Source organism: Megascapheus bottae, chromosome 9, assembly GCF_031878675.1.
Source record: "Megascapheus bottae isolate mThoBot1 chromosome 9, mThoBot2.hap1, whole genome shotgun sequence".
Taxonomy (NCBI): Eukaryota; Metazoa; Chordata; class Mammalia; order Rodentia; family Geomyidae; genus Megascapheus; species Megascapheus bottae.
The window spans coordinates 39,582,248-39,609,502 of NC_143517.1; the positions used below are offsets into that span (position 1 = coordinate 39,582,248).

General features: G+C 38.1%; 2 pseudogenes; both read right to left on the reverse strand.

Annotated features, from left to right (window-relative positions):
• Positions 1-5,763: 5,763 nt before the first annotated feature.
• LOC150059063 (adenylate kinase 4, mitochondrial pseudogene) lies at positions 5,764-6,415 on the reverse strand (annotated as a pseudogene).
• Positions 6,416-17,443: 11,028 nt separating this feature from the next.
• LOC150059064 (PCNA-associated factor pseudogene) lies at positions 17,444-17,856 on the reverse strand (annotated as a pseudogene).
• Between the last annotated feature and the right edge of the window lie 9,399 nt (positions 17,857-27,255).

Genomic DNA, 27,255 nt, shown 5'->3' on the forward strand with positions numbered 1-27,255 from the left:
TGTGTGTGTATGTGTGTACATGTGGCACATACTAGCTAGTCCTGCATGCTCTACCTGGACTTTTTTTGCTCTACCATTTGAGCCACAGCTCCATTCCTAACTTTTTGGTGGTTAATTGGAGATAAGCGTTTCATGGATGGCTATGAATTGAGATTATCCTATCTCACCCTCTGAATCCATTTCTTTTTTTAATAGTTTTTTTTTTTTTGCCAGTTCTGGGGCTTGCTCAAGGATAGTGCTCTGCCACTTGTGTCACAGTGCTACTTGCTGCCTTTTCTGTGTATGTGGTAATGAGGAATGGAACCCTGGGCTTTGTGCATGCTAGCAAGCACTCTACCACTAGGTCACATTCCTGGCCCTTTTAAAGTATTTTTAATGATCATTATTAGCGTATTAATCATCTTACCACTTTATTATAAAAGACAATCAGTTTAGATTTAGCTACAATTTGTTATGACTGGTTAATTACTGTATTGATTATTAATGAATGCTATATTTGACTCATCTAGGCTAGTATTCTTCAGCATAAACTTTGTGATGATGTAAATGTTCTATTCCTGTGTTATCTAGTAGTGTGGTTAATAGGTACATGTGGCTGTTGAGCAGTTCAGTGTAACTAGTACGACTGAGGTACCAAATTTATTATTAAATTTCATTTAAATTAAAGTCTACCCATTGTGGGGCCCACGACTCTAATCCTAGCTACTTTTAAGAAAGAGATATAGGAGATCATGGTTAAAAGTCATTCCAGGCAAGAGGCTCAGTGTGATGGTTCACCCTGTCATTCCATCTACAGGAAAAACACAATAAGTGGCACAGTGTATCTACCGTCCGAGCAATGTGAGGAAGCATAAAAATGATTTCAGTCCGTGCCAGCCTAGGCAGAAATTGAGGTGCTGTATCAATAATAACCAGTACAAGGGTTGGAGGTGTGGCTTAGCTTGTAGAACACAGCCAAAGCAAACATTCTGGAGTGTGTGTGTGTGTGTGTGTGTGTGTGTGTGTGTGTGTGTGTGTGTGTGTATTCGATACAAAAAGGGCTAGTGGAATGGCTCAAGTTGGCATAGTAACTGCTTAGCATAGGTGAGGTCCTGAGCTCAAATGCCAATACTTCCAAACAAATCAGTTTATGAAAATCTAAAGTAAATAGCCATATGTGGTTAGTGGCACCCATGTTGGATAGTGCAGATTTAGTTTACATAATATCAGTTGTTTTTTTCAAAAAAAATCATTAAACAAGGCCCTTGAGTATAATGAAAATATTATCCATAATTAGCTGATCCGAATTCCACAATACTGTGTTCATGTATTGTGAACTTGCCCTACACCTCGAGCCACAGCACCACTTCCAGAGATACATGTTTGTTTGTTTTTTTAATTATGCAGAACTGAGGACTGAACTCAGGGCCTTGCACTTGCCAGGTAAATGCTCTTCCACCAAGCTAAAATCTCAACCCAGAAGATACAAGTTTTAATATGAAAAAAATGTCTTTATGGATGGAAAAAATGTGGTATTTTGGATACTTTGACTCCCGTAATCCCAATTACTCAGGAGGCTAAGATTTGAGGATTGCAGTTCAAAGCCAGGCCTCGTACTAAGTCTGTGAGATTCTTATCTCCAATTAACGACCAGAAAACTGGAAATGGTGTTGCAGTTCAAGGGGTAGGGCGGTAGCCTTGAACTGAAGAGCTCAGAACAGCGCCCAGGCCCAGAGTTTAAGCCCCACAACCGACAAAAAACAAAACCAAAAAAGAAAGAGGGGCCGGGAGTTTGGCCTAGTGGTTAAAGTGCTTGCCTAGCATGTATGAAGACCCGGGTTCGATTCCTTGGTACCACATACATAGAACAAAGCCGGAAGTGGTGTTGAGGCTCAAGTGTTAGAGCTCGAGCCTTGAGAAAGTCCAAGGACAGTGCTCAGGCTCTAAGCACAAGCCCAGGACTGGCAAAACAAAAAAAAAAAAGGAAAAGAAAATATAGTTTTTTAAAAAAAAAAGAAAAAAAGGGATACTATGGGCCAGGAGCATAGCTTAGTGGTAGAGTGCTTGCCCAGCATGCCCAAAGCCCCAGGTTCCATTCTTTGGTACCACTACACAGAAAAAAGGCAGAAATGGTGTTGTGGCTCAAGTGGTAGAATGCTGGCCTAAAAAAACCCCAAGGACAGTGCCCAGGTCCTGAGTTCAAACCCCAGGAATGGCAAAAAAAAAGGATACTGTAATTGTTCTTATGTATCTATAGTATAGATACAGAAAATATGTTAAAACTTGTTTCATATAAAGTATTTGAATACAAAAAATAGTTTGTGAGTTTTTAAAATTTTCTTTGTCTAAGAGGTAAGTTTTTGAAACCTAAGAGCCAGAACTTTTATATTTTAATCACCAGTTAAAGATTTTACCATCTATAAAGATGTAACAATTCAAGTTTGGGCACTGGAGATAAGAATGAAGGGAACTACAGAAAAGGAAAAGGCAAGAGTAAATGAGGAAGGAATGAGATAAATATAACTAACTTGATTTAGGAACTTTGAGTATGTGTGCATAGGCTTTTTTTAATGAGACTGTCAGAAATTGGATATTTGAATGTCCAATTGCTTCGGAGTTATGGAAAGATAGATATTAGGGGAGGAAAAAATAAAGGATTTCTTTAATATTCTGCTGAATGGGAGGAATTGACAATATGGTTGGGTTTTACTCCATTTAGATTGCTAGTTTGTTAACTATTAAACTTAGTGTCAGATTGGAATTTTGATCACTTCTGTCCCCATATTTTTCATTTCAACTGGTTCATTATCATTGTATTTTGTAGATTACTTCCCTCAACTAAAGTATACTAAATGTTTTCCATGTGACGTTTTATTGTTGGTGTCTAAGGAAAATTAATTGTGTGGAAAGCCACTGTCACCCTTATCTGTGACACTGTTCAAAGGATAAGAGTAGTCAAATACAGGAGCTTATTTAAGTGAATTTTCCACCACCCATAAGGGTGATGATGCCATCACTCTTAAACTTAGTTAGCCATAAAAAATTGTAAAATGGCATTGTTTTGGGGCAAGAAGAAACTGATTTAAGTCTTTTGATTTAAATAGAACTTATTCAATATTTGATAAGCTTTCTTTTTAAGTTAGATGATATTTTTGATGACAGGCAGGCAGTCTTAATTTACATTTTTCAAGTGGAATAGCCAAATAAAATGCCTGAACACTTTCTTGGCATGATTAGAAACATGAAGTGCCAAAAATCTCCTGAGAAAAAGACAACCTGTTTTCTCATATTTTCTAGTTAAGGTAAGGAAAGTCAAGAAGATTCTTAAATACCAGAGGTTAAGTATCAGAAAACAGAGCAGTAGGTGTTACTGTTTTACTTTTCTTGATAGGAGAGAAAGATAAAATGTGTGCGTGAGTGCATACATGCACGAACACAACTATAAAGGGTAAGCCTCTGGGTTTAAGGTCAGTCAAAGTAATGACAGTTGAAGCGGATTGGCTGGATTTCTACTCTCATTGTTTAAGGTCTCATGAATGAGTGTACTTTACATCTACATCTAACTGACTCTAAACTTCTCTTCAGTTTTTGTCTTACTCTTTGTCAGCAATTCTTTGTTCTGTTCATACTTCTTCCTTTCCTTCTCTTTTCTTCCCTTTGGTAGTTTCACCTTAGGTTTAGTTCTTTCATTTGCTTCCTCACTTTCTTCTTACATAGTCAATATCATCATTTTCTTGTGTTTCATACTTTTGTTTTTCCTTCATTGGAAAAGTAGAGATGACATCAGAAGATGATTGCATTTTTAAATTAAAATGTTTGTTTAATGATGTTCACATAATTCTTCTCCAAGACTATTCTGAAGAAACCACCACAGATATATGAAACATATATTAATAATAAAATCCCAGGATAATTGGGAGTACAGAACAGATAGAGTGAATTTTAATGCTTCAATGATTGATAGGGTTAAATATAACTATAAATGGACTATAAAAAGGTAAGATAACAAATAGTTAATGACATAGAAAGGTGTTCATCATATATTATTTTAAAAATTCATTACAAAGTTGCTTGAATATATAATTTCTATTCATACAAGGGAACAAATAGATATTTAATTAAATACTAAAAAGAGCATTACTCATTTTCTTAAGTCTGTTATGATACTATATGGCAATAAATGAAAGAAACATAAACTTAACAACAAAATAGTATATAAAAGGAATAATAAGGGCCAGCAGTATGGCCTAGTGGTAGCACTAAGCTCTGGATTCGATTCCCCAGTACCACATACACAGAAAAAGCTGGAAGTGAATGCTGTGGTTCAAGTGGCAGAGCCTTGAGAAAAAGTGTTCAAGGAAGTGCCCAAGCCCTGAGTTCAAGCCCCAGAAATGGAAAAAAAATAAGAAAGAAAAGAAAAAAATAATAGTGTGTCCAATAACAAATTTAGTAAAAAATATATTTAACTTACTGGAAATATATGCACTATTATTAGTTATTACCTTCAGAGGATGGCACTATGGGTGACTACATTTTTTTTTTAAGGCAGCAGGAAACTTTCACTGTTCTTCCCAGAGGAAAGCAAGAATTATTCAAGGTGGCCACCAAGTCTGGAAACCAGGAACATATTTCAACGAATGGTTTATTGATGCAATGAAAGACAAAATATTATCTTAATTTTGAGACTTTATGGTCAGCCCATAGACCACATCTTTATGCAAGAACGGGGGAAATAATTTTTTTGTTTTCCCATAATTATACTGCTGTCCTGCTCAATCTACACATACCTAGTGCAATGTTTCCTCTACCCTGCAGATTCCATTCTCCTCACTATGATCTATCTGGGTCACTCATAAAGAAAAATATATCTAGCAGCATGTTCAAAATTCATTTTGTCTTGAGTAACAAGACATATGATCGCTATTCAACATTTCCATCAGTGAGGATTTCCTGTATTTCCTGAGGATTCCCAAGACTTTTGAGAATCTTTCATAAGAGTGAATCCTTGAGTTTGACTAGCTATTTAAAAAAGACCCTCCGTGTGGCTCAGTTTCTGGTACATAAAGAAATTCAATGCAGTCCCTTTCATCTCAGAGGAATTTGCAGGAGGGAGGGAAAGTAATACAATAATTATCTATATTATGTAATAGCCTAGGAAGTCAAAAGATAGAGCAGAAACAAAATGCAGGGATGCATAGAAACTATTACTCTATACCAGGAAAAAAAGGGAGGGAACATGAGGGCACAGTCAGTCAAGGCAGAAGTAGCCAGTGAGTGTAATCAGCTTCATTTCATTAATTACACAGCAGAGAACTGAGAGAAGCTGGGGCTGGAGCCCTGGGTGCTCTCAGGTTTGCTGGTGAGATAGTTGGACAGCCTTTGGAAAGAGGGGGAAACCAGAGGTCACCACTCTCGCATGCAGAAAGACCGTGGTCTTGACAGAGTAGAAATTTGACATTCGAACTAGAAAAGATGCTACAAGCGGGACTGGGCATTTGGCCTAGTGGTAGAGTGCTTGCCTAGCATGCATGAAGACCCGGGTTTGATTCCTCAGTACCATATACATAGAAAAAAAGCCAGAAATGGTGCTGAGGCTCAAGTGGTAGAGCTCTAGCCTTGAGAAAGTCCAAGGACAGTGCTCAGGCCCTGAGCTCAAGCCCAGGACTGGCAAAAAAAAAAAAAAATAAAACTGCTACAAGCCTTCTCATGGACACGGCACCCATACTAGACACACACAAGATTTTATGAACAATCACGTCTTTCTGGATCTTCGACAGGGCAGGCTCAGTATGCTTGTTTGGACTGAATTGGTGTGATGTTGTTTGAGAAAAGTGAGTACACGTAAGGCCAGATCCTGTTAGTCTTTGTCCCTGAAAATTGGTGGAGAACTCCTCGGCTCTTGTATAGGTCGATGACTGGCTTCGCAGCATCGTTGCCTGGCAGCCACAGCTTCAGGTTTAGCATCCTCCTGTTGGACTAATGGTTCCCCAGTGATGGCATCGATTCCATGCGCGGGAGGTGGGTTGAAGTCCAGGTTATACACTAGAAGGATGAATCCAGCGTTGGCTAAGTCGATCTTTAAGTGTTCCAAATGGAATGTTCAAACTGATCCCTAGATCCAGGTCACAGATTCTGTCCAGGGCTTCCGCCTGCACTAATGTCCTTGGGAAACCATCCAGCAGCCAGTGTTGGCTAGTCCTGTTCTCCAGTTCTGACATCATTAGGAGTGTGATCACGCTATCTGGAACCAAAAGACCTTTCTCTAAATACTGCTTTGCCATGTCGCCAACTTCCGTGTTGGCATTGAGGTTCTCCCGTAAGAAGTGACCGCTGGAGAGATGCTGGAGGCCAAAGTTCTGGGCGATCCTCTGGCACACGGAGCCCTTGCCAGAGCCTGGTGGCCCCAGATGACAGCATGCAGCAGTTTAGAGGCCATGGCTTCCGCGGTTCTGACTGCAGTACGCCAGGTGGCAGCTCAGGAACTTTGTTTCTTGTCCCCTGTCTCAAGCACCCTGTGTTTGCGCAGAGACGCTCCTGGGTGACTTCATTTTAATTCACATTTTAAAATTTAGTTATTTTCAGTGATCATTTATTAGGTTTATGATAAGAAAAAATTAGGCTAGGTGCCAGTGGTTCACATTTATAATCCTCAGGAGGTAGAGATCTGAGGATTGTGGTTCAAAGACAGCCCAGGCAGAATTGTCCATGAGACTTTTAATGTCATATTAACCAGCAACAAACAAATAAACCAAACTGGAAGTGGAGATATGGTCAAGTTGTAGAACACTAGCTTTGAGAGAAAAACTTGAGAAACACCACCTAGGCCCTAAATTTAAACTCCTTACCCTTCAAAAATTCATAAATAAACCAAACTGGAAGTGGAGATATGGTCAAGTTGTAGAACACTAGCTTTGAGAGAAAAACTTGAGAAACACCACCTAGGCCCTAAATTTAAACCCTTACCCTTCAAAAATTCATAACAAGTATTATATGTGCTTTTTTGTTGTTGTTTTTTTCTTGGCCAGTCCTGGGCTTGAGCTCACGGCCTGAGCACTGTGCTTGGGCTTTCTCAAGGCTAGAGCTCTACCACTTGAACCTCAGCACAAGTGGCTTCTGGCTTTTTACTATGTATGTGGTACCGAGGAATTGAACATGGGTCTTCATGCATAGGCAAGCGCTCTACCACTAGGCTAAACTCCCGGCCCCATTTGTTTGTTTGTTTGTTTTAACTTTATTGTGATTTTCTTTAATTTGGAAAGTCAAGAAAACTCTTTGTTTTTCCTTTTAGGCTGGTTAGACTATAATAAGAGACTGTAAAGTAAAATGATTATGATTGTTAACAAACTCCACTTGTCATTCTTAATCAGTATAACAGTATTAATTCCATTCTGACACAGGTCTATAGTGAGTGAATCATGCAAGAGAACCATCAGTATATGGAAGTGCCTTGGCATTCAGAGTAGACAGAAGAGAGAGATCATCTCTAGTTGTCACAGAGCTCATTCAGAGGAAGTGCCTTGATTTGGACTGTTAAAGATGCAGATTTAGATTAATACTGGAATTCTTAGGACCCCATTAGAATATACTTCAGTTATTGAGGTGATTATTGAGAGGTTTTGTTGATGTGAATTATGTTTGTTTTGCCACATTACAAGTTTAAACTGAGAAACATTTACAATATTCATTTATTGAAAACAAATTATATGTTAACATGGGGTTGTAACTCAGGGGAAGAGTGATTCTCTACCATGTGTAAGGTCTGGATTGAGTCCCCAGCACTGCTAAAAGAAAATAATATGCTAACAAGCACAGAGTAGTTTTTATGAAAAAAATAACTTACATTTTCAAACAAAAGTATTTTGTCAAGCAAGTGGAATGGTTTCATATTTTGTGTTTTAACATATAGTTTTAAGACAAGACCACTAGATTCTCCTCTCTGTATTTATTATATCATAAACCTCTGGAATAGACCATGGTACACCTGTAGGAGACTAAGAGTGAGGATGCAAATAGGCTCATTGCATTAATATGGACATAGTTTTGATGTATGGCCTCCTAAGAACTGCTTTGAGAAGAATTGATTAAAACAGACTGAAAGCAAACATAAAGGGTAGCATAATCTCCAAAATAGAAGAGCCTAAGGCATGTCAGGGAGAGGGGAAGGAGGAAGGAGAAAGGAAAAAGGGAAGGAGAGAGAAGACAATAGAAAACAGAATGATTTAGTAGTTGTGATTCAAACGGGAATGTGGGAGAGAGGGCTAGAAATGTAGGTGGGGAAAGATCATTTTGTGTCAATTAAAAGCAATATTGTCTATCTTTACTGATCTCAACTTAGGCTTCTGAAAACTTCAGAGCAGAAAAAAATACAAGGAAAATTCATCCTTGGTCACAGGACATTTTAAAGTTATGTGGCTGACAATATTCTTATTGATTGCTTTATTTATTTAGTGTTTAACACATTTTAAGACTCAACTAGGATTAATGTAAAGATGAGAAAGACAAAGTCTCTACCTTGTAGAACCTCTCATCCCAGTATGGAATTTCAGACAGTTAAATAAGTAATATTTTGGTAATCTGGAAGAAAACAGAGGGGGAGACTACCAAGCGCAGGGAAAAGGGTGCCCATGGGTTGGACAGGAAATCTTAAATGAGGCCCCAAACACTACAAATAATGATATGTGATTACAATGAGAAATACTTTACAAGTGGCAGAGTTCTGTAGTTAATATAATACATTTGCGGAGATGAGAGTACTATGGGATAATTTGAATATATGTCTTCTTTTGAACATAAAAATACACAAAATCTCTTCCTTTAAGATCCACAGCATATTTTTACTGCTGGAGTTGGTAACATGTTTTCTTAGTATCTCTTTTTTTCTTCACCTGAATCAGTTTTCATTGTTTGTTTTTCTCTCTGACTCAGGAACTAAGGTGAGGAGAGGAAGTAAAATAGATAATTACAACAGCATTAAACCAGGTACTGAGAGCATCTTTATCAGCTCAAATAATTATGATGAAATAAGTAGAGAACCTATCTGCCAGCACCACCTGCAGGGGACAAGGAAGTGTGCAACGGGATTTCAACACCTTTGCCAGAATATTGTCAACATTCATTTATTGAGTATCTACTGACCAAAAAGCCTGATTTTAATAGCTGAAGAAAATGCAAAGATCAATAAGAGAAACACACACACACACACACACACACACACACACACACACACACACACACCTGTAGTCTAAGGAACAGTATTAGAACTTGGAGATGTTAGCCAGGCACAGTGGCTCATGCCTATAATCCTAGCTACTCAGGATGCTGAGATCTGAGGACCGTGGTTCAAAGCCACCAGGACACTAAAGAATGTGAGACTCTTATCTTCAATTAATCACTACAAAAGGAGAAGTGGCGCTGTGGCTTAGGTGTAGGGCGGTAGCCTTGATCTGAAGAGCCTCAGGGACAGCACCCAAGCCCAGAGTTGAAGCCTCATGACTGACAAAAAAACCAAACCAACAACAACCAAAAAACAAAAAAACAAACTTGGAGATGTTTGTAATGTAGTAGCTTGAGAGGAATGGATTCAATCTCAATAAATCAGGCATGTGTATGCAAATGGGATAGGAAAGAATCCAGTGATTTGCATTTATATATCCTGCTGTGACAGAAGGACAAAGATGATTTCACAGCTTGAAGAGGTGAAATAATTAAGTCTGTGAAATTTATAATATGATGAGAAAAACTTGTGCAGTACTCTATTTTATGTGGAACAGTTATGGATGTTCATTTTTTCCTAATTTGAGGCTATACTAAGACAACTATTCTTCTCAGAAGATAGAAGAGGGGCCGGGAGTTTGGCCTAGTGGTTAAAGTGTTTGCCTAGCATGCATGAAGACCCGGGTTCAATTCCTCGGTACCACATACATAGAAAAAAGCCAGAAGTGGTGCTGAGGCTCAAGTGGTAGAGCTCTAGCCTTGAGAAAGTCCAAGGACAGTGCTCAGGCCCTGAGCTCAAGCCCAGGACTGGCAAAAAAAAAAAAAGAAGAAGATAGAAGAAACTCATAAACTTATACTTTAAGTAAAAGGTACAGTAATATAATTTTCCTTTTCTTACTAAAATTATCCATAAGTTCTTAGTTCTTAGCCTTTTTTTTTTTTTTTTTGCCAGTCCTGGGCTCAAGCTCAGGGCCTGAGCACTGTCCTTGGACTTTCTCAAGGCTAGAGCTCTACCACTTGAGCCTCAGCACCACTTCTGGCTTTTTTTCTATATATGTGGTACTGAGGAATTGATCCCGAGTCTTCGTGCGTGCTAGGCAAGCACTCTACCACTAGGCCAAACTCCCTTCCTCTTAGCCTTTTTTGTAGCCTTAGAAACAAGCGCAAATTTGGGTGTGTGTGTGCATGCGCGCCAGAACTGGGGCTTTATCTCAGAGCTTTTTCACTCAAGTCTGGAGCTCCACTACTTGTGCCACAGTTCCAATTTCAGCTGGACTTGTCTTCGTTTCTGGGTTGGCTTTGAGCCTGATTCTTCTGACTTCAGCTTTCTGAGTACCTAGGTTTATAGGCAGGAGCTACCAGTGCCCAGAACAAGTATAATTTAAAAATTCTAGAATATTTTGAGACAGAATCTCACCATGCCTCAGAAATGGTTTGTGACCCGAGCTTTCCTGGCTTCAGGCCTGTTTCTCCTGGGATTATAGGCATGTCACCACACCTAACTCCTTTCTAGAAATTAAAAACAAAACAGCTTTCTCTTCTCTCTCCCTATATATATTCACACACATACATATATGCACATTTTTCATAGACATGCATATATATGTTATATATTGTGTGTATTTATGCATGTCTATGAAGAAAGTGAGCATTCATTGCTATATTCTCAGAATAAAAAAGGACAACTGCTATCTAATCAAGAACATGAATCATGTAATATCTGAGCCACTTTGGGAGGCCCAAACCCTTCAATAATAGAGTCACGAGCACTCAGTGAACCAAGCTAGGAGTCATTTTTAACAGCAGTGGCAACTTTCTACCTTCGGAGTGATAGAGAGCAGCCCCGACCTTCAGTGGGGCTGAGCTTCTGAAGGTAAATAAATACCACACACAGGTGGTGGTCACCATATGACGTCACCTTACGATGCCCACAGTCAATAGCCACAAGGATGAAACCACACGCAGGTGGTCCTAACTACTTGCAGGTGGCCGAGCAGGTTGAGCAGTTTTACAAAAACAAGAACAATTTGGCAACTAAGCCTGCCAGGTTACTACAAATAATTGATTACAAATGTAGCTCAGTGTGTGTGTGTGTGTGTGTGTGTGTGTGTGTGTGTGTGTGTGTGTGTGTGATGGTGCTTGAACTCAGCCTGGGCACTGTCCCAGTGTGTGTGTATGTGTGTGTGTGTGTGTGTGTGTGTGTGTGTGTGTGTGTGATGATATTTGAACTCAGCCTGGGCACTGTCCCAGTGTGTGTGTGTGTGTGTGTGTGTGTGTGTGTGTGTGTGATGGTACTTGAACTCAGCGTGGGCACTGTCCCTGAGCTCCCTTCCCGTTTTCTAGAGGTTCATTGGAGATAAGAGTCAGGTTCTTTTGTGTCCGAGTTGGCTTTGAACCTTGATCCTCAGAGCTCAGCCTCCTGGAAAGCTAGGATTACTCACCAGGCCAAATGTAGCTCATTTTAAAAACACTTGCGGAGCATGTTACAAGGCCTTGGGTTCAAGCATCACAGAAATATGAATAAGGTTGAGCTGTAAGATAGCTTTTGATGTTTTTCTTAATCTACCTTTGGAGTTTTCCTATATGTAAAGACAGAATTTGTGGAGAAATCCAGTCAGCTATCACCCTAAGCACTGTAAGCAAATACATGTACTTGGAAAATCATGTCCTACCTTGTCCACTAGGCAGATGTAATGTAGGTTAAAGGTTGAGTCACAACTCCAGTTGTACCACTATTTCACAAAATCACACCAAGTTATAAAAACAATGGTAGAAACTAGTTAATAGAATAAACATACTCAAAGATAAAAGAATCAGATACCACAACCAGTAATTCTCAAAGTATGTTCCCCTATTTGCAATATAACTTCTTGCTCATTACAAATGCAGACTTTGGGACTCACACCAAAACTAATCCATTTCATGTTCTTTGTGTAGAATCAAAGAATCTACATTTTTAACAAGTTTCTTAAATTTATATGTGCATTGAGATTTGGGAACCACTCATCTAGTTCGATTCCTTCATCTGATAGGTGACATACAATGTAGGAGATGTTAGGTGATTTGGCCAAAGTGGTGCAGCTTGTTAGGGACAGAATCTTGACTCAATCAAATCTTGACTCTTAGCCTAGATGTTTTCCAATTCTAAATCATTTATATTTAATTGAGAATACTCAACATACTTCAATGAAAAGGAAATTTGAGTTCTTTGTTTCCTTCTATTCCTCAAAGACTTAATATCAACAATTTGCTATGAATGGACTCCCAGTACTTGTGCAGTAATCTGTTGCCTCCAAATTTCAGAAATAATAACTTTAGATATTTGTGAAGAAAGGTATTTTGTCATGTTTTTTACCATCCCATTCCTCTTCACAATGACCTGCAAATCATTTTTCAGCAAGAACATATGCTTATTTTCCACAGGAGACAATAACAAAAAGCTAAATGGAAATTCCTGCTACTAGTGTTAAACAAGAATATCCCACCTTCTATAACAACATACCATATGGCATTTCCTTACCTTGTTCAGTATTTAACCTAACAATTTATTGCAAGGCGTCTTGGCAGCAAGCTGTGCAAGTTGAAGTGGAATCTGATTGAGGTGAGTTAATTAATGTGGTGGCAGCTTGGAATGTTGTCCAGCTGCCAGTGAGAATTATGTTTGTTTTCCTTTGGCCCAAGTGTGAAATGGCTGGCTGTTGATTTCAGAAGTGTGAGGGTACATTTTTATATCTCACACGAATGAATACATTTTTTGTATCCTACACATTTGGGGAAATGCTAAAATTTATTGGGTAATGTTATTTACCACTTGTGTGGCAGAAAGAGAACGGTGGGGTTTTGCCCCCGAGATTGACTTTGCATCTGTAGAAAAAGTAAAAACAGGTGGCTTATAAATCCATGCACAGGTAAATAAGCCATCTGAAATGAACTCATCTAGCCTAATGCTTTAACCTTTAAAAGAAGGTAAGGAAAACTCTTTTTTTGAACCAGAAAAGAACAACATATAATGATGAAAAGATTCTGAAAGTAAGAAGCACAGTTTTAAACTCCTCTTGAAAGAATGTTTCTTTTCAGATTTACTGTTGACTTTATTTTTGCAATTTTTTCTTTTCACCTAACACAACCTCCTCTATCGAACACTGTGTCTCACTGTGCAGTCTTCTTTAATCAATAAATGATGGCAGTGATTCTTATAACCTGTTTTTGGTGTTAAAGTTACTATGTAATTTGGAATGCTTGTTACTGACATATTCAAAGAATTCTCCAATTCAAGCTGTCAATAGCTAACATTAATTAACAAAGTTCAAAGAACATTTGAAGGGTTTTGGATATCATTGTTCCCCTATTTTTCCTATGTAATATTTTTGACAAAAGTTTCCTTTTGGGCTGGGAGTTTGGCCTAATGGCAGAGTGCTTGCCTAGCATGCACAAAGACCCAGGTTTGATTCCTTAGTACTACATACACAGAAAAAAGCTAGAAATGGTGCTGTGGCTCAAGTGGTGGTAGCGCTAGCCTTGAGAAATCCCAAGGACAGTGCTCAGGCCCAGAGCTCAAGCCCAGGACTGGCAAAAAAAAAAAGTTTCCTTTAGTAGACTAAGGAAATGGATACTTCAAAATATAATGTTGCTGGCACTGGTGGCTCAAGCCTGTAATCCTTGCTACTCAGGAGGCTGAGATCTGAGGATCGTGGTTCAAAGCCAGACCAGGCACAAAAAGTCCCTGAGACTCTTATCTCCAATTAACCATCAGAAAACCAGAAGTGGCGCTATGGCTCAAGAGGAATGGTGTTAGCTTTGAGCCAAAGTGCTCAGGGACAGTGCTTAGGCCCAGAGTTCAAGTCCCACGACCGACCCCCCTATCTACCCCCCCAAAAAAAGATAATCACAGGAAATGTAAGAGCAAATAGTATGAAGAAAAGTTGCACAGTTAACAAAACAAGCATTACCAGAACTCTTAACCCTTACAAAATATATATGGGGTTGGAGACGTGGTTCAGGCGGTAAAACACAGTGAGCAAATCTGTCAGATACTGAATTCGAGTCCCAGTCTCAAAAAAGAAACATGTAGGACCTTGTACATGGTAAATGAGTCCCTGCTACAGAGAATATTCTGTCCCAGTATTCCTTGTTTTTGGTGGCACTAGGTATTGGGGGTTTGAGCTCAGGTGGAAGGTAAGCTTGGTAGCAGAAACTATTTCCTGAGTCATACATCCAGTTCCCCAATTTTTTTTTTCTTTGTCTTAGGTTTGAACTCAGCCTGGGCACTGTCCCTGAGCTCTTCAGCTCAAGGGTACTGCTCTACCCTTGAGCCACTTCCTGTTTCTAGTTATAAATTGGAGCTAACAGTCTCATGGTCTTTAGTTCCCTGGGCTGGCTTTGAACCACAGTCCTCAGGTCTCAGCCTCCTGAGTAGCTAGGATTATAGGTGTGAGCCACCATGACCAGATCCAATATTTCTTTTTGACCATAAAAAGATCAATTGCATTATGAATATTTCTTTTTTTTGTATTTTTTTGATATTTTTTATTGTAATTAATAAAAGGGTTACATGATATTTGCCAGATAGAAGGTGCATTAATTCACATACATTGATACCCTTTCACATGTCTTGGTCCCCATTACCCTCCACCCACCCCCCCATCTTGTTTTCCCCCCTTCCCTATCCAATTTCAAATAACCAAATACAAATATATCTGATATATCAGATAACAAAGTGAGGTACTGTAACAATATGAGATAACCAAGGGACAGCAAAAGAGCTGAGAGGTGACCTAGTACATTAAGGACAACAATCATTCATTATATGGCTTTTGTTTCTATATCCTAGAGGTCCTTTCAATGAGCTTCATACTATATGGCCTTATATATCAAGGTTTTGCTCTATTGCAAATCTCTGCTAGTAGAACCCCAGGTTTCTACTAAAGTTGGATCCTTCTTTGTCATCCTGCACTAGAATTAAGTCCAAATGGATCAAAAACCTCGAGGTAAAAGCTGACACACTGAAAATTTTACAAGAAGGAATAGGAGATACACTAGGCCTCCTTGGCACAGCTCGAAACTTTCTTAATAAGGACCAAGAATCACAACAAATCAGAGAAAGGCTGGATAAGTGAGACTGCATTAAACTGCAGAGCTTTTGTATTGCAAAGGACATAGCTAGTAAATTAATTAGGATGCATTATGAATATTTCAAAGATAATTTTGTGTTTTTTGTTAAGTAAGTAGTCATTTATTTCAAACAAATTTCACAAAAACTTGCCTGCTAAAACATGAATAGTTTTGAAAACAGTCTATCAGTAAACAAAAAGTGTGATGAGGAAGCAAGAATGAGTTAACAAACACTAGATGTGCCTCTTCACTTATATCACTCATTATTTTAAGAAATGAAATAGAAACACTGAAGATTTTTATTTTTTTCACTGTGTAAGGAATTTTATTAAAGCAACAATTATACAACCCAAATTATGTTCCCTTGCTCAATTGTCAATTCTGTTACTTAGAACTGATGTCCTGAGCTATTCACAGTAAAGAATTACAAAATTAAGAAAATGAATGCTTTTAATTTTTGTACTTTCCTGAAATTTTTTCCCAGGGTCTATAAAACATTCATTTCATTTTTTTTTTTTTGCCAGTCCTAGGCTGAAGGCTAGAGCTCTACCACTTGAGCCACAGCACCACTTTGGGCCTTAATCTGTTTAAGTGATACTGAGGAATCAAACCCAGGGCTTCATGCATGTCAGGCAAGCACTCTACCACTAAGCAACATTCTCAGTCCATTCTGGCCTTTTTTTGGCCATTCCTGGGGACTGACTCAGGGCCTGAGCACTGTCCTTGGACTTTCTCAAGGCTAGAGCTCTACCACTTGAGCCTCAGTACCACTTCCGACTTTTTTCTATGTATGTGGTACTGAGGAATCGAACCCAGTGCGTGCTAGGCAAGCATTCTACCACTAGGCCAAACTCCCGGCCCCCATTCATTTCTTTTGTAGATTTGTTTTTGTTGTTACTTTTAAATTAAGTAGTCTAGTACTAGCACAGATTGTTAGACTTGGCATTTGCTTGATACCTAAGGTTCAAAGTTTCCTTTCCTTTTTTAAATTTTATTTTATATTTTACAAATTTCTTTTTTATAATATTTAAGTCTTTCAATGATTACAGTTTTCTCAGGTGAAGCACAACTTTCTTTTCAAAGTCCCTGAACAATTTTTAAACATTTGGAGCACCAATGGCACCAGTGTTTTCTGGGCAGTTTCTTTTTAGCTTGGTGGGCTTGTAAAGCACTGATTTTTAGACATAGCTCTAGGTTTATGGTTTGATTTGCCTATCAATTTTCATTGATATACAAATGGAAAATTACAAGTCCAAAGGGCAATTCTATATTAAATGTATACCTAAGGGGCTGGGAATGTAGCTTAGTGGTAGAGTGTTTGCCTACCATGCATGAAGCCCTGGGTTTGATTTCTTAGTACCACAAAAAGAAAAAAAAAATGTTAGCTAGTCCTGGGGCTTGAACTCATGGCCTGAACACTGTCCTTGGGCTTTCTCAAGGCTAAAGCTCTACCACTTGAGCCACAGCACTCCTTTCGCCTTTTCTGTGTATGTGGTACCCAGGAATTGAACCGTGGTCTTTGTGCATGCTAGGCAAGGACTCTGCCACTTTGCCAGACTCCTAGCCCATATAATCTTTTAAAAAAATTTTAGAAAAAGAAAATTCTACCCTTAATGTAATCTATGTAATCTCTTTGGTGGACTCTACATGCGTTTAAAAAAAATCTCTTTGCTGATTTTTTTTCCATTCATTTAAAATTAAGATCAAAATGTCTTGAACATTTTTTTTAAAGATACCCATCATTTTTTCAACATTATGTCTTTGGCCTCCCTTTTCTGAAAAATGATAGATTTCATTTAAATTTAAATAATACTGAATTATCTGATGTACAAAAGCCTGTTTAATTTTAGAGCAAACAAAAGAAATAGAAATATGGCCCCATTCCAATTATCAAATGTTCATAAAAATGACATCAGTACAAAAATCTACGCAAACCTCAAAGTAGGAGATTAGTAATTAAATGATGAAATCTAATATTTTATGAGAACAGAAGCTTAACACTAGATCAAAGAAACAACATTAAACTGAACATGAGTAAAGAAGTAGCCACAATTTTACAAAGTCTTCGATTCGCAACTACTTACTTTTGAACAATTAAGTTTTAGCAACATTTTAAAAAATTAAATGCCTATTTAACAAAACCAATTGGAGAAACATCACAAACTTCTAGGATACCACAGTAAACATGAGACATTCAAATATGAATAATTAAGTTCTATTCTTTTTCATCATCCGAGTGATCAGGTTGCAAAGGACGTGTTTTTTTTTCCTTGCTTTTCCTAAGCCACTGGGTCCTGCCTCTTCAGGAATCTGATTTTCTTTTTCAGAACCTTTAGGAGACTGACTGAAGAATTCTCTAATTCCTTTTTGCCACTTGGGAGTTGGGCATACACAAACTGGATTCCCTCCTGCATACTTGTTTTCAGCTTTTCTGGATGAAGGAGATGGAGAGTTGATGGCAGAAGTGGAGGAACCAAACACCTTCCTAGGAGTGCAGGAAGCCACCACTTTTCTGTAGGTGCTTGGGACACTGTCTGCTTTAGACTGCACCATGTTCTAACAGAGGGAGAGAGAGCAAAAGGCCCAGCAGAGGGTGATTCAGTGGCCACGGATCTGAAAAATTCTTTTGTAGTTTAAACGCAGGCATTAATGGAAAAAAATGCAGTGTAGTTCACACCTACTAAAGGTTTTTAATCTAAGAAGCTTTAAAACTTATTCCAAGGTTTGGATTCCTCCTTTTAACCCGTTTTACTTCCCTGCTTCTTCATTTCCCATTTATTCTTCTCTTCAGAGTTTTAGGGTTTTCTTTTTTTTTTCTTTTCTTTTTTTTTTTTTGCCAGTCCTGGGCTTGAGCTCAGGGCCTGAGCACTGTCCTTGGACTTTCTCAAGGCTAGAGCTCTACCACTTGAGCCTCAGCACCACTTCTGGCTTTTTTCTGTGTATGTGGTACCGAGGAATCGAACCTGGGTCTGTGTGCATGCTAGGCAAGCACTCAACCACTAGGCCAAACTCCTGGTCCTAGGGTTTTCTTATGTAGTTCAGGGTATACTTGAATTCAACTATCCTCCAGCTTCTATTGGAATTATAGGCATGCACTTCTTTTTATTGTGAACAAATGCTAATTATGTTGTCTTAAATTAAATAAGAGAGTATGATGTGTTTCCTTTCTCCTTCTATGTATTTGGTTTAAGATTATTTACAGCCTTTTCTTTTTTTGTGTGTGCCAATTCTGGGGCTTACACTTCAGGGTCTCAGTGGCCCCTAAACTTTTGTGCTCAAAGATAGCACTCTACCTCTTGATCTACACTTTCAGCTTTTTTTGGTAGGTAGTTGTAGATAAGGGTTTCATGGGCTTTCCTGTCTGGCCCGGTTTCAAAATGAATTCCTCAGATCCTGAATAGCTAGGATTACAGCTGTGAGCCATAGGCAACCTGCTTTACAATGCTTCTTCTATGCCTAAAAAAATTAGTAGTGTCAGTTACTGTTGCATATAAGCTGTATAGTTAGCCCTGGTACTTTATTATTTCCCTTTAGTAGATATGTCATAAACAAGACATTCTGTACGTACCTTTCACATAAAAAGTAAAAGAAAAACCCTCTTGTGAATATCATTGTACAATGCAGAGGATAACTTTGACCACTCAGGCCACAATAAGCCTCAGAGTTGTTTAAGATTGTATCACTGCCAGAATAAAGAATCAAACATTTTAATCTAATGTATACCTTGTCAGTATCTCATAAGGTCATATTTAGGCCAAATAGTTACCAAGACTAAGTTTCATAACTTAGTTTTTATTGTAAATTAAAAAATCATTTTGGCATTATTATACAAAATGTTTCCCTCTTAAAAGTTCATGTTTATGGCAGGCTTACAAGAATGTAATGACTATGTAGATGCTTTTAGACAAAATTACCCTAATTTGATTTTTGCTGTCACATAAACTCTATAACATTTAAAAATACTTTAAACCTTATAAGATTAATACACTCGAAGATTTTGGTAAAATGCTAAGCTTAATTTTAATTTTTGTTTTTTAATTTTTAATTTTTGTTTTAGAAAGATAAGGTCCATTTAATGAATAGTATTAATGAAGTGTTTTCAGATAAGAATTTAAAATAACATGTTGTAGGTTTTCAAAATTTGTGGAAAATTTGTACCTTTTACACATGTCACACATGGTGGACAATACAAATTTAAAATAAAGTCAATTCAGTGATATTGAGTTCTACCTTCACTTTGAAAAGTTTATAAATTCTGTATGATACTATTTTAGTTATCACAATATTTAATCATTCATAAGATGAATGATTAAAGTGTGTTTTAAAAAATTCTCATAGGTAACCTAAAGTTTTAATAAATATTAATGATTTGAATTCTTCTTTATGCTTCCATGAGTTTGTTAAATATAGTTGAATTAGTGCAGAAATAGGATAACAGTTTTGTAGAACTTTTGTCTTTATGGTAATCCAAGCCCAGAGAAACAAATGGTTTATGTTTTCTCTCACTTGCAGAAGCTAGATCTAAAATACACAGGAGTGATAAACAGGACTCTAGGCATTCACCTACAAACAATGAAACTAAAGGAAGATATTCTTAGGGGAGGGACCCAAATGCATACTGCATTTGAACATTTAAAATATTATTTATTTTTTGGCACTCCCATTGGTTGAACTCAGGTCACTGTCCTTGGGCTTTCTCAAGGCTAGAGCTCTACCACTTAAGCAACAGCATCATTTCCAGCTTTTTTTTAATGTATGTAGTACCGAGGAATCGAATGTGGGTCTTTGTGCATGATAGGCAAGCACTCTAACTCTAGGCCAAACTCCTGGCCTTAAATTACTGTTTATTGAAACAAATTCCAGGAAGGGAAACATAGGTATTATTTGTGTATGTTTGCTTTTGCTCTTTGTTTTGTTATTTCTTTTCTTCCGTCTTTTTGGGGACAAAAGTGGAACATAAATGGAGGAGGGAAAGATGAGCAAATGCAGGCATGGTACTCAGTAGACTATGTACAAAATGAACTATGCAATTTGTGGGCAGGGATAGGAATGGGGGCAAGAGGGGATAGCGAAGGAAATGATGGCATTGTTCATTAAGAAATATACTCATTACCTGACTTGTGAAATGATATCCTCTCTGTACAACATCTCGACAATAACAGTAAAATTATATTAAAAACTTTAAATTCTAAAGAGATTTCAGTTCTCTGTGAAATTTCAGCTGAATAAACAAATATTTAGAAATTGTAAATGACTGGCAAATCATATGAAATGTTAGATTTGGGACTCAGACTTAAATGCTTGTGCTTGTGATGTACATGAAATTGTACTAAACAGTACCCCTAAACATTTTTCATCTTGATGTGATGTTTGTGAAGAATACCACTGATTTGTACATATACTGTTATATAACGTTATACTTTTACTTTTAGAACTAGTTTGAGTGCTTACATATCCATATTTCCCATTATTAACAATACATGAATTTGTCATTTTTGTTATATGAACTAATATTAATCAATTGTTCTGAAGTATATACTTTATTCATATTTCCTTATTTTATTGTTACTGTCCTATTTTCTAAAATCCCATCCCCAAAAGAATATTGCAGGTAGTTGTCAAGTTTTTCTTATGCTATTCTTGGCTATGATAGCTTCTTAGGTTTCCTTTTCACTGACCTTGACATTTTTTTTTTTTTTTGCCAGTCCTGGGCTTGAGCTCAGGGCCTGAGCACTATCCTTGGATTTTTCTCAAGGCTAGAGCTCTACCACTTGAGCTTCAGCACCACTTCTGGCTTTTTCTAAGTATGTGGTACCAAGGAATCGAACCTGGGTCTTCCTGCATGCTAGGCAAGCACTCTACCACTAGGCCAAACTCCCAGCCCCTGACCTTGACATTTTTGAGGTATACTGTTTAGGTAGTTTGAAGAATCTGTCAATATCTCAATAGGAAAAGAGGAGGTGAAACTTTCCCTCTTTGTATATGTCACAATTCTGTATTTAAAGAACCCTATAGACTCCACTCTCAAGTTGCTAGAGCTGATTTGAAACTTTGGCAAAGTAGCAGGGTATAAAATTAACCCTCAAAAACCAACTGCTTTCCTGTATGACGACAACGAGAGGATCCAGGCAGAAATCAGGAAAGCAAATCCTTTTGCAATAGCCTCAAAGAAAATAAAATATTTAGGAATTAACTAAGAATGCAAAGGACCTTTATAATAAAAACTTTAAAAAGGAAATTAAAGCAGAACTGAGGAAATGGAAAAACCTCCCATCCTCCTGGATTGGAAGAATTAACATCATGAAAATGGTAATCCTGCCAAGGGCTATCCATAAATTTAATGCAATACCCATCAATATCCCCATGTCATTCTTTAAGGAAATAGAGGAAGCAATCCAAAAATTCATATGGAATAATACAAGACCCTGTATACAAAAACAATCCTTAGCAGAAAGAACAGTGCTGGAGGAATATCAATAAAAAACTTTGGACTATATTACAGAGCTATAGTAACCAAAGCAGGTTGGTACTGGCACAAGAACAGGCCTGGGGACCAATGGAATAGAACTGACGAACCAGAAATCAACCCGCAGACAAATGACTACCTTATCTTTGGATTTGGTGATTCCTCAAAAGACTAAACATAGAGATCCCCTATGACCTAGCATTCCCACTCCATGGCATTTATCCAAATGTCCAGAAACAAGGACATAGTAGAGCCACTATCACAATGGTGTTCCTTGCAGCATTATTTACCATAGTGAAGATATGGAACCAACCCTCAGTAGATGATTAGATCAAGAAGATGTACTTATACACAGTGGAATTCTATGCTGCTATCTGAAAGAATGACATGGTCCCATTCATAAGGAAATGGAATGACTTGGAAAAAATCATATTAAGTGAAGTAAGCCAGTCCCAAAGGAACATAGGCTCAATGGTTTCCCTCATTTGTAATAATTAGTACACATCTAGGACTCTTCGAGCAGAGAACTACAATAGCTTGAAACCTAGGTACATAATGTCATACAGGATAAGACTAAATGAAATATGGAAATAAGAGCTTTATCTTGTATGATTGTTGTTCTTAATGTACTATGATATTTCTCTTCTCTTTTTTGCCCTTATGGTTAATCTTATATTGTTACTGTATTTGACTTTGTTACCTGGTATATTGTATATATGTTTATGTTTATTTGAAATAGGAAAGGGAAGGGGGAAAACAAGATGATTGGGAGGGGGTTGGGAGAAGGAATAGGGGACAAAAATATGAGAAGGGGTATCAATGTGTGAGAATTAATACACCTATTTCCTGACAAATGTAACTATAACCCTTCTATACATTATCCTGACAATATAAAAAGAATATCCATCACTTAAGTTTTTCTTATGAATAGATTTGTTATGAATTTTTGAAAGGCAGCAAAAGTTGCATTTTAATCAGAGTACATACTACCAATGACTTTTACTGTCAATGTTGACACTTGAGAGTGTTTATCAGAGATTTAATCTTTTCCCATAAAATTACTTCTTTTTGGAAGTCATTATGTACCATCTATACTTACAGAATGAAGAGCTGTGTTTCATTTCTGTAAGGAACAGTATGTGCATAAACCATATGGAGTTCATGTAGACAGGATGATTATATCTTCATTAATGTATTCACTTATTACAATCAGAATTGACTCAAGGATACTGATTTTATCCTTTAGGTTACAATAGAATACTGCTTTATTTATAGTTCAACTTGATACCATTTTGGTCCTTGGGAGGTCTTGGAGTTGAGTATTATATCTCATGCATACTCATTACTCTGAGTGTTTATTATTTCCTTACTTTCCTGTACAAAGTCATCTTGCATACTTCCTGCCTGAGTCTTAAAGTTAGTTATGTGTTAAGGAACTTGAGTTATTTTATTTAGAAATGGTATTAGAAATCAGGAGCTGGTGATCATTATTACGTATGCCATTGCTTTTAGGCTCTCTAAAACTGATGGAGCAAGGAAATGTGTGTGTAAATGAGCCTATCAACATCCACATATTCACGAAGCCAACTACATCAAGCTAAATATAAATTCAATATATATTTTTATTTAATTATAAATGTGGTATTTTTAAAATCGAACTGAAAATCATATATTCAGAGAACAAAATTAACCTTCTCCTCTCCAAAGCTGACCTGAAACTTGAGATCTTTCTGCTCCAGATGCCAGAATGCTGGGATTACAGGCATAAGCCACCTGTGGTGGGATTACAGGCAAAAACCACTATTCTCAATTAATCACTTTAGAGTACATACAATTCAGACAATCATTATGCTAACAATGTTGCAAGCACCATGTTATTTGCAAATGTTTTCATTACCCTCAAAAAAACATTTCATCAGTGATTAACCACTCTCTTCCATCCCTTTCTTCAATTCCTTCAAGCCCCTACCAAGTATAATCTGAGTTTTGTTTGAGGATTTACCTATTTTGGATTTTGTGTACATGGAATGTGTGATCTGTTGTATCCTTTCACTTTACAGTTTTTGAGGTTTATCTATGTTGTACTATCATAACTTCATTTTTTGGGGGGGGCAGTCCTGGGGCCTGAACTCAGGGCCTGAGCCCTGTCCTTGGGCTTTCTCAAGGTTAGAGCTCTACCACTTGAGTCATAGCACCACTTTTGGCTATTTCTATGTATGTGGTACCAAGGAATTGAACCCAGGGTCTTTTTGCATGTTAGACAAGCACTGTACCATTAGGCCAAACTCCGGCCATAACTTCATTTTTATAGGGGACTAACATTACATAAATATGTATGCCATATTTTATTTGTTTCTAGGTTAATGGATATTTGGTTGCTTCTGCCCTACTGTGACTAACACTGCTGTGGTTTCTGTGACCAGTATATTAGTTTTTGTTCTTTTTTTTTTTTTTTTTTTTTGCCAGTCCTAGGCTTGAGCTCAGGGTCTGAGCGCTGTCCTTGGACTTTCTCAAGGCTAGAGCTCTACCACTTGAGCCTAAGCACCACTTCCGGCTTTTTTCTATGTATGTGGTACCGAGTAGTTGAACCTGGGTCTTCGTGCATGCTAGGCAAGCACTCTACCACTAGGCCAAACTCCCGGCCATAGTTTTTGTTCTTTTAAGTGTCTACCGATGAATGTAATTAATGTGTTCTATGGTAATTATAACAAGTTTAGAGTAACTTTGTATATTGTTTTCTACAGCAGCTATATGATTTTATGTGTCTATCAGCAATTTTTCTACATCCTCACCAATATTTTCCTGTTAAATAAACAATTTATAATTGGCCGGAAGTGGTAATTCATTATGGCTTTGATTCACATGCCAACAATGATATTCATTATGGCTTTGGTTTGCATGCCAACAATGAATGAATTTTTTTAATGCCTATTAGCCTTTTATATATCCTCTCTGAAACAGTGGCTATTCAAATTTTTTGTCAGTTTTTTTTTTTTTTTTTTGGTTGGTCATGGGGCTTGAACTCAGCCTGGGCGTTGTCTCTGAGCACTTCAGCTCAAGGCTACAGCCCTATCCCTGGGCCTGGACACTGTCTCTTCAGCTCAAGGTTACTGCCGTACACTTGAGCCAAGCCCCACTTCCCATTTTCTGGAGTTTAATTGGAGATAAGAGTCCCAGGTCCTTTGTGCCCAGGCTGGCTATGAACCTTGATCGTCAGATCTCAGCCCGAGTACAGGTGTGAGCAACCGCACCCGGCTTTTTTTTTTTTTTTTTTTTTGCCAGTCCTGGGCTCAAGCTCAGGGCCTGAGCACTGTCCTTGGACTTTCTCAAGGCTAGAGCCCTACCACTTGAGCCTCAGCACCGTTTTTGGCTTTTTTCTATGTATGTGGTACCGAGGAATTGAACCCGGGTCTTTGTGCATGCTAGGCAAGCACGCTACCACTAGGCCAATCTCCCGGCCCCTCTTTGGTCAGTTTTTAAGTTGACTTGTCTTTCTTGACTTGTCCAACTTCGTATATTCTGGAATGTTGTGAATTCCTTCTCAAGATATATTGTCTATTTTTTTCTATTCTGTGGATTGTCTTTTGGTTCTCTTGATAATGTGCTCAAATATTCAATTTGTTTTCTTTTGTTGCTAGACCATCATCAACTTCAAGATGACGTAGATATGTTCATGCTTTCTAAAAGTTGTATAGGTTAGCCATTTCATCCATTTTGGGCCAGCATTGGTATGTAGTATGGGAATGGAGTACCATTCCATTCCTTTTTTTGGTTGGTCATGGGGCTTGGGCTCTGTCCCTGAGCTTTTCAGCTCAAGGCTACTGCTCTATCTATTGAGCCACAGTACTCTCCTGGTTTTCTAGTGGTTAACTGAAGAGTCTCACAAGACTTTTGTGCTGGGCTGGCTTTGAACTGAAATCCTCAGATCTGTTCTGAGTAGCTAGGATTACAGGTGTGAGCCACCAAAGCATAGTTACAATTCCATTCTTTAGCACCCTTCTCAATATCAACTGTTGAAGAGATTGTACTTCGCTCATCCAGTGATCTTGTCACATATGTCAAAAATCAGTTGGTCATAGGAGGGCTTCTGACTCTCACTTTAACCTTTTTGGTTTATGTATCTGCTGTTATTGCAATGTCACACTTCTTTTTCTTTCTTATTTTATTTTCTTGTTGGTTGTGGGATTTGAATTCTGGGTCTGGCCACTGAGCTCTTCAGTTCAAGGCTAGTGCCCTACCACTTTGAGCCACAGTGCCACTTCTGGTTTTCTGGTGGTTAATTGGAGAAAAAAATCTTACAGACTTCCAAGCCCGATACCTGGGATATTTCACTGTTTTGATTAGTGTAGTTCTAGAGCAAATTTTGTAAACAACAGATCTCTGACATTTTTTTTTTTTGCAAGATTACTTTGAGATGGATTTTCTCATTCTGAAAAAAACAAAACAAAAACAAACACTGGGATTTTTATAAGTTCATTTAATCTGTGTATTGCTTTGGGCACTATTGACATCTTACAGAGACATTATTGGTGTACTTTCTTCTAATGGTTCAACGAAACATTTTTTTTTTTTTGTCTTTTCCAGCTCATAGTGACTGTTGGCATTCCTTGACTTGAAGCTGTATCCTTCATTTCTGCCTTTACGGTTCAACTGTCTTCTCCTATATCCTATACTGCCTCTTTTTGTGTGTGTGTGTGTGGGGGGGGGAGTCCTCGGTTTGAACTCAGGGCTTGGGTTCTGTCCCAGAGCTTTTATGCTCAAGGTTAGTGTCTTACCACTTACGCACCACTTCCAGTTCTTTACTGTTTATGTGGTACTAAGGAATTGTGCCCAGGGTTTCATGCAGGCTAGGCAAGCACTCTACCAATAAGCTACATTCCAAGCTCTCCTGTACTATCTTCAACATCATTTTATCTCTTTCTCTCCTTCCTCCTTTTCTTTTTCTTTTTTTGCCAGTCCTGGGCTTGGGCTCAGGGCCTGAGCACTGTCCTTGGACTTTCTGAAGGCTAGAATTCTACCACTTGAGCCTCAGTACCACTTCCCAGCTTTTTGCTATGTATGTGGTACTGAGGAATTGAACCCAGGTCTTCGTGCAGGCTAGGCAAGCACTCTACCACTAGGTCAAACTCCCGGCCCCTCCTTCCTCCTTTTCTGAACTTAGGTTTGCTCTACAACTTCAGCTAGGTCCTCAGTTGTTTTGCTTCTGCTTTTCAGAGTTCTTACTTTTCCCTGGGCCAGCCTGTACTTCAATCCACTTCTACCTCTAGAGTAGCTAGGATTACAGGTATGCTCCAAGATTTTTTTTTTTTTGGTCTTAGACCAGGATTAGAACTTAGTATCCATAAACTTTGCTTTTTGGCAAGCATCCACCACCTGAGCCATGACTCTAACCTCTGGGTCTGGTTCCCCCCCTCCCCCCCACAGGGTCCTGTTAGCTTGTCTGAACTGGTCTTGAGCTGCAACCCTACTTTCTCTGCCTCTTAAGT